This window comes from Triticum dicoccoides, chromosome 2B (genome assembly GCF_002162155.2).
Source record: "Triticum dicoccoides isolate Atlit2015 ecotype Zavitan chromosome 2B, WEW_v2.0, whole genome shotgun sequence".
NCBI classification, from domain to species: Eukaryota; Viridiplantae; Streptophyta; class Magnoliopsida; order Poales; family Poaceae; genus Triticum; species Triticum dicoccoides.
The window spans coordinates 16,700,302-16,707,812 of record NC_041383.1 but is presented as its reverse complement, the minus strand read 5'-3'; the positions used below and the strand labels follow the sequence as shown (position 1 = coordinate 16,707,812).

General features: G+C 46.7%; 1 pseudogene; it reads left to right on the top strand.

The window, feature by feature from the left end:
• Positions 1–1,455: 1,455 nt before the first annotated feature.
• On the top strand, positions 1,456–4,050 carry LOC119361795 (annotated as a pseudogene).
• Positions 4,051–7,511: the final 3,461 nt, after the last annotated feature.

Here is a 7,511-nt window from a genome sequence, read left to right as displayed (position 1 = left end):
TATGTGAAAAAGTATATACATTTAGATGTTTTATATATAATTTTTATGATTTTTTATTTTTCGCTCTACTTACTTTTTTGAACAAAAAAAATGAGAGAATACTAAGGTACTCTTTAGTTTGCTTGATTTTTGTTGATTATTTCTCAATGTATATTTTGTCCATTTTAACTACCAAAAAAATGACCGCTTTGTAGAGCCTAGACTAGGCGTTAGGATTTATGATAATATTTTTATATATTTTCTAGTCGGTGGGTGCATTTTTTAGGGAGTGCACGGTGGGGGAACTCCACCTATGTTTTATTTTAAGCTTACGCTTTATAATTTTCATAGCGGTCCAAGCCCCGGGGGAAGAAGGAGGGGCAAACCATATGTAACTTGATGGTTGTTCCCAAAAATTCATGAATTTTGAAATATTTTAGTGTTTTATCATTCTATTGTTCTTTCCTGTTTTCGTGGGGTTGTCAATGTCATTCGACTGACACATCTCCATGATAATGTTTCAAGGCGGCAAATTTCTTAGGTTCCCAAAGTTGAGTGCGTCTTTTGTTCAGTTTTAAAGTTTACAGGACCAAAACTAGATAAGAAGTGTCGACGTTGAGTGTGTGATTTGCAGGATCGGAAATGGTATATTTGTTTTTGGTGATTTTATAACATCATTATCGGAAAATCAACAGTCAAAATTTAAACTTTGGTGAGGGCTTCTTTGATACAAAAGGCTTTTTCTAGGAATTTTCGAGGATTGGAATCCTTATGATTTTTTCCTAAGAATTCTTTATTTTTCCTATGATGCAATCAAACAACCAAAAAATTCGTACGATTGAGATGGCCATGACAGACACTTTAATCCTATCTTTTTCTTATTCCCGTGTTTTAGAATTCTGCAAACCAAAGAGGCCGTCGAAGTAGACAGCGAAGTACAGCAGAGAGAAACGTAGAGGAAGCAGAGCAGAGCTTTTTATATAATACTATATCCTCAAATTGACACATCCGGCGACATGGGGGGCCAGGTTTGCGGCATCCGGCGACATGGGGGTCGGGGTTGGGGCTGCCGGCGACCTGGGGTCGGGGTTGGGGCTGCCGGCGTTCTGGCCATCGCGTACTGCAGTGGGAGTCCATCGGCGGCGGAAGTGGATCCTCTAACATCTTGAAGGAATGTCACGAAGCTACAGTGACATGTGTATGTAAAACGAAGAAGGGATGTCACGAGCTACAGTGAAATACTGTAGCAATCACTGTGTGGATTTACTGTAGCATGTACAAAAAAATTAAAAAATAATTTTATTACATCATAATTTTGTTTGTACGTAATTTTTGTAAATGTATACAATAAATTTGTAATTTACAAATTAATTATAATCATTATAGGCTTAACCATATGGATGTGAAGAAGGGATGTCACGATTACTGTAGCTCACGTGACATCCCTTGACGACTCATTCCACCAAACCGCCGCTCCCACCTACAGCCTGATCCTCAATGCAAGGTCAATATTCAAAGTTTGGAACTTTGGCCAAGTAGAACACCGGAGATATATTGCAGAGGAAGGAAGAGCGGAGCATAGAGGATACCTCGACGGCGCCGGCCATGGCATCCGCCTACGACCGCACGGCCGACCTCCGCGCGCTGGACGCCACCTGCTCCGGCGTCCGCGGCCTCGTCGCCTCCGGCGTCACGCGCCTCCCCCGCATCTTCCGCGTTCCCTACGGCGTCCACCGACCACAACCACCTCCACCGCACGCCCCATCCCAAGAAGCGCCGTCCGTCCCCGTGATCGACCTCAGTGGCGCCGACCGCGCGGCCGTGGTCGCGGCCGTCCGCGGGGCCGCGGCGGAGTGGGGGTTCTTCCAGGTGACGGGGCACGGGGTGCCGGAGGCGGCGATGGCCGCGGCGACGGGCGCGGTGCGGGGCTTCCACGAGGCCGGCGGCGGCGAGGGCAGCGACAAGGCCAGGCTCTACTCGCGCGAGCCGGCGAGGGCGGTCAAGTACCACTGCAACTTCGACCTGTACCAGTCGCCGGTGGCCAACTGGCGCGACACGCTCTACCTCCGCATGGCCCCCGACCCGCCCGACGCCGGCGACCTGCCGGACAGCTGCCGGTGAGTGCCTGAACGTAATTCCTCCTAGTACATGGCGATTTTGCAGTAAATTGAGCGCCTGAGTGCTGGTGAACTGCCTGATTTACAAGTTGAGCTTGAGTAGATGCTCAGAATTGTTAACGATGCTCAGAATTCACAGATCGACCCTCTGATGTGCAGCTTGTGCCAATAATCAATTGTGTATTTGAGTGTGCTTGAGGTATCTGTAGCAAATCCCCATGGACCAGAGCTGATCCATTCTTCTTTTATCACAAAATATGAGGGGCATATCTAGTGCAACCACGCACAAAATGGGAATAAAAGGAAGCCTTGAAAGTTTTACCTCAACTTCGCAACCACTACTTCAAACTACTCTGTATATGTGCGACTAGATAAATGACTTTCAGTTTGATACCAAATCAACGCGATCACCCGGAAAAAAAATTCAACGCGATGTTCAATTGAATTTTTGACATACATTTCATGTACATGTTTTTTTTCCAAACAAACATGCGAACTAATTTATACACACAATTCTGTTCTAATAGGCTGATAACAACAGTCGTAAGTAAGGCTCGCCATGTTCCTAAAAGTTATTACCAAATCAACCTAATGTTGATAATATTCATTTTGTCATACTGCTAACCGAACAAATGCCGCAGTTTTGGAATTGATGTGGGAAGGGAACCACCATACTGATGGTAGCATGATTTTCATGGTGGAAACAGGAACCGGTTTTGCATTTTCTGTTAATGCTTGAGAAATGAGTACAGGGGTGTGCTATTTCTAATTGAAATGAAATTACTTGTTGAACAATAGTGGATTAATGAGATTTACTGATTTAATATTGATTATCCATTCTCTGTTTTCTTGATGATAGAGACTATGTGCAGATATATTTTTCTCTTCCCACAATAGATGTCAATTGCTCTCTTTCTCTGTGTTTTTTTAGGAAGGGCCAATTTACAGTTAGTACTAATAATGGTATGATATAGTTATGGAGGATGTATTGTTAATGTGAGTTCTTCCTTGGTTATTGACAAAAAGACAAGAGATAAATTCTGTAGTCAAATTACTTTCTCTAGGTCCTTCCTTTTGTTGTGAATATTCAGGAAAGGTTACTTAAATCACCTGTTCTAAAAAAGATTCACTCGGCGCTGACATGTTGATTCACAGTGATGCTCTGTTTGAATACGCCGAACAAGTGAAGAATTTGGGGAACACTTTATTCGAGCTACTCTCAGAAGCTCTTGGGCTCAAATCGAGTTACCTGACAGATATAGAGTGCAACCAAGGACAGATCATACTCTGTCACTACTACCCTCCTTGCCCCCAGCCCGAACTCGCCATCGGGACAAGCAGGCATTCAGACTCCGGCTTCCTCGCCATACTTCTCCAAGACGAGATCGGCGGCCTCTAGATCCTCCACGACGACCGGTGGGTAGACGTCACGCCGACACCTGGAGCATTCATCGTGAACATTGGTGATCTCTTACAGGTATCTACATTCTGGTTCACCAGTCCTGAATTATCTGTTCAACACATTGGTGTCATGCTTGATCATTCTAAACTATCGATTTATTTTGTTAAAAAAATGTGCAGCTGATCTCCAACGACAGGTTCAGGAGCGTGGAGCATAGGGTGGTGGCGAAGAACGCCGCGCCGAGGGTCTCGATCGCGTGCTTCTTCAGCACGCATTTCCACCCTGCCTCTACGAGAATGTACGGTCCGATCAAGGAGCTGGTGTCCGATGAGAACCCGCCGTTGTACAGGGAGACCCTCGTCAGAGATTACATCAAACATTACTACTCCATCGGGTTAGATGCGAAAACTGCTATCTCTGATTTCCGGTTGTGATTGTGATAGTAATGTATGGTTGAGCAGAGTTTGTAATGCTAAGAAACTAAGAAAGTGACAGTAAAATGGCAGCACTAGTTTGTGCCAGAATAATATGTACAGCACTAGTTTCATTTCATCCCCTGGTGTATTTTACTGGAACAGAAGTACATTGCTCCATGGTTTGAAAACATCTTCCCCTTAATTATGATCCATGTCAGATCATATAAAAACAGAGGTTGGATCTATGCACCTGCGGGCGGGCAGGGCAGCGAGCATCCAACTGTTTCCTCTAGAATTCTTGATTGCCATTCATTTTGTTTGAGCTGTTCAGCAACATAGGACTTGCCAAACTGTTCAATCTTCAGTTATCTTTCCTATCTGAAAGAGCTGCTGCTCCATACAAATCAGGAGAGAGCTCTTGCTGGGAAGATGATCCTAATCAGTTAGTTAGGCAATGATTCCAAGAGCACGGCGATTAGGCTGCGGACCGAGCGCTTGCCGGAGACCCACCGGAGGCTGCCCTGCCATGAGGCTGGGGCGACGTCGGGTGCGCGCTCGCACGGGAGAATGAGGGGAGGAAGAGGGCGACAGAAATGCGGTCGTCGGCGTGCGGAGATGCTTGCCATGGCGAAGCGGAGGTTGTCGAGGACGTCCGTGGTGCCGCTCGCTTCAGGGGCTCGGCGGCAGGGAGGTCAACAGGAAAGGAAGAGGAAGAAAGAAGAAGATGCGGGGAAGGGAACTAGCAGTTTGGAGGCCGGTAGATTCTCTTGTATACGAGGACAGTAGATTGTTTGATCTATGACTAATGTAAATTTCAGTGCTTGGTTAACAGTCGTTATTTTCTGATTCTTCGGGCAGTTAATTGAGGTCTGGTGTGCTATCCGTATCGACTAATGTAAATTTCAGTGCTTAGCAAATTCTGGGATATTAGGAGCGCATGGCATCGGGACTCGTTTTGTTGTAGGTGTCGGCCTAAACAAATTTGTGTTAGAGGCTGCGTTGGTGGCACAAACGAGTTACTTGCTGATGTTTTCTTCTGGTCACACCTGAAAACACAATTGTGCATTTTATTTTTTGGTATTGAAAAAAAATCAAGTACGCTGTCATTTGGCTAAACTTTGTCAATGACTGAATTTAGGATTTTCATATACTAACCAATGCACCGTGGGATGAAATTTCGTCACCTCCCAGGTTGACAGAGATGGAATAAACCACCTTTTTCATAGATTCACATTCGAAGAGTGCTATGCGTCGGCACGTTGCAGGTTTATTGTTAATTTGTAATTTACAGCATTAAATAAACCCACTATTATCATGCGGATCATGTTCTATCTCTGAGTGTTTACGTGGAACCATCAACCACCTTCTTTCTCCCTCAATACACGCTGCGGTGCAGCGAAGCGATACAAGGGGACATCACGCTAGAATACTGGGGAAGCTCAATTCCCTATAGCACGCCAACGGCCAGGATTAAGGCCTACCTGATGCTCGGCCTCCATTGGCATTTTCCGACTAGCAGAGGCGCTAGGTTGGGGTTGGGGATCGATGGGATGACAGCCTGCGGTTGTGAGCATGTCCAGCGAAGCGATCAGGACGAGGTCGACCTGGGCTGGACCTTGGCTGCTGGTCGTTTGATGGGCTCTCACCCACCGAAATAGACCTTTGTATGGCGGGTAATCTCTCAAATACCACGCAAACTCAAATTTATTTTATAATGTCAATTGTAACATACGGTCTATTTTGCACGTATGATTTTCATGAATTGCGAATCTGTTTTGAAAATATATATATATATGGATACACGTCAAAGTTTCTCCTATTGCAACACACGATACATTAATGGTACGGTGCCTACAAATGATAGTGGACAAGAAAGGAACAATGTTGGAGTAATATTGCTCAAACTTTGTTCGAATTGGATTATTTCTCTTCGCCCGCCAGGAGACAAGGGAGCAGGTTGGTACTCCGTCATCCTTGATAAGAGTACTATTGCTCAAGCTTTGCTAGAATTGTATTATTTCTCTCCTTAACTCTGGGCAACCAGAGTACGCGATAATCCGTGATAAATGCATGTAGAGCTTTAGCAACAGGCACGGTCAACATGACGTCACAGTTTGGGACAAGCGCACTCAAGTTTTGTAGTAGAGATGTAGTACCGGTCATTGCCACCCTTGAAATGAGGAGCACCCTTTCGTTGAATCCAATGCTCACCTTTTCACACGCAGGGTCCATCGCCTTTTTCGTTTTTATTTACTCCCTCCTTCACGGTTTAGAAGGCGCGCTTGGAAATTCACTGGGACCTAGGTGGTTTTCTATTGGTTGTGAGATGGACTAAAAAATAGCATTCACACTACGCATGCATATAGAAATAGTATATCGGAGTACTAATTAGCTACTAGAAATAAATGCAATGCGCCCTAAACCTTGTCTATTGTGGAAACGCACGCAAATTTAACTGTGCCTTCTAAACTGTGACGGAGGGAGTATAAACTCCCCAAAGCTCACTACTCCCAAGTGATGTTGCCGTGCGCGAAGTAACCGTCGCTTCCATTTCATGCTCACCCACCGCGCGCGACCACGACCCCTCCTTCCGCCGTGCCGCCCGCCCACCCCACCACCCTCGCCACTGGTTGAGAGCCGGGCGAATGCGGAGTTCCTTGCACCAAAGAATTTCTGGATGAGGAAGATGACAAAGAAGAAGAAGCAGAAGAAGCTGGCGATTTGTGTTGATCCCAGCGATAGTGATGAGGCGGCGATGGCAAGGTTCGCGTGGGAGCATCCGGAGTATCTCCAGGACGAGCGCGAGTTGTTCTGGAAGCGCGAGACCGACAGAAGAAGAAGAGGGTGAAGACGGAGGGCAAGGCCGGACCCTCGGCAGTGATCCCCGTCGAGTCTGACTATGAGGAGGACAATTTCAAGGTTGAGGACTCCGATGGGTATTCGTCGGACGAGGCACTCTGGGAGAGTTAGAGCATCTACAGCCGGACTTGACAAATTCGGCCCCTCAAAGGCCCGCGGACGCGTCAGGGCATGCCTGCGGGCGCATCCGGATGGGCTCTCATATTTCCTTCCTTGCATTCACATATTTCAAATCCGGACTCTCAAATCCATGCAAATACATGCATGTCGATCATGCAACGCAATGTCGCACGTAAATTGCAATTGTTGGTATGAAGCATCCTCGGAGCAGTTGTGTGCTTGGCCGAGAAAGAGAGTTGGCCGCAGCAATCCCTTGCATGGTCATGTCCACTTCTTCGTTTGAATCCGACGAATCGAAGAACTCATCTTGAATCATTTGGTCAAGCTCCGTCGGTCCATACTCCTCGTCCATTGAAGCATCAGAGTCCATCATTTACCTAACAAAATCACAATAGTTCTGGACGGTCAATGTGTCGAACACATCAAGCGCAAGGCGGAGCCGGAGAGTTGTAGGACGTACCACGGTGGCGTCCGGGCGGGCGACGACGTCCCCCGTGGCAAGGTCGGGAGCGCTCTTCCGGAGCTGGCGGCGGAGAGCCTGGAAACGGTTGCGGAGCAGGCACGGCGGCGGAGCGCGAGACGGACGGCGTGGAGGAGGAAGAAGAGAGGAGATAGCAA